Here is a 904-nt window from a genome sequence, read left to right as displayed (position 1 = left end):
TCCCCCCCCCCCTTTCTGCGTCGCAACCCCCATTCTCCTGCAGGTTAGCTTCTGCAGTTGACAGGTGGATGTAAATTTAAATTTGAAGTAGCCAATAGCAGACTGGCTATTGAAACCCCACCCACCCACTGAGCAGAGGTCAATGGTCAAGGCTACGCCCTAGTTTGCAGTGCGACCTAGGCGGCTGCCTAGTTTGCCTGGTGGCAGCACTGGCCGTGGGTAAGGTGGTCAGACGCTGTCATAGTAGTTTCACAGGGTGTTTAATATACCAGAAAAGTGAAGGTGAGATTATGTGGATAGCAAGTCCGTCTGACTGAATGTCTACTGAAAAGGTGACAACCACCAAACCCAAGGTATGCCTCAAAAGAATTCCTGAAAAGAAAAACTAAAAAGGTATGCGGAATTTTGGATGTGGCTGTACAGCCTATTGTTCTATGAACGCAGGTATTGTATGCAAAAGGTTGCAGTAATGTACACATCAGTGCACGGCGGGGCCATTTCTTTTCGAAGGCAACACACCCTTGACTACGTGTATATATAAAAAAAAAATCCCGCATGTCCAGTTTTTTTTGTTAGTTACGGTGCACTGGCGGCCCATTCATTTGAATGCAATCCATCAGAATGGACAGGTCCCATTTCCAGTGACAACCCTCAAAAGGCGGGGTTCTCTTGTTTCACATCCTGCTGTGTCTACAGAACAGGAAGTTAAATCTTGGCAAAAGAAACGCATACGTTTCTAATCATTCCAAAAAAGAAAAAAGGTTTTGAGTTGCACTCCAAAATGTGATACCACCATTTTTCCAGCACATCACTCAGGGTATGTCAGGTACAATTGAAGCCAAGCATACGTTCTACCAAGGGCCAACTGACTGACACAACGGAGGGGGGGAGAGAAAGAAGCTGC

At 46.1% G+C, this 904-nt stretch overlaps 1 protein-coding gene across 1 annotated transcript in view; it reads right to left on the bottom strand.

Moving 5' to 3' along the window:
* MRAS (muscle RAS oncogene homolog) overlaps positions 1 to 904 on the bottom strand; it is a 13,703-nt gene that overhangs the window by 3,213 nt on the left and 9,586 nt on the right. The gene's annotated exons all lie outside the window — the stretch shown is intronic.

The sequence above is a fragment of the Nanorana parkeri genome, unplaced genomic scaffold, assembly GCF_000935625.1.
Source record: "Nanorana parkeri isolate BGI_ZX_2015 unplaced genomic scaffold, ASM93562v1 scaffold1233, whole genome shotgun sequence".
NCBI classification, from domain to species: domain Eukaryota; kingdom Metazoa; phylum Chordata; class Amphibia; order Anura; family Dicroglossidae; genus Nanorana; species Nanorana parkeri.
Note: the sequence above shows the minus strand (reverse complement) of the source record. Positions and strands in the feature narration are given on the sequence as shown.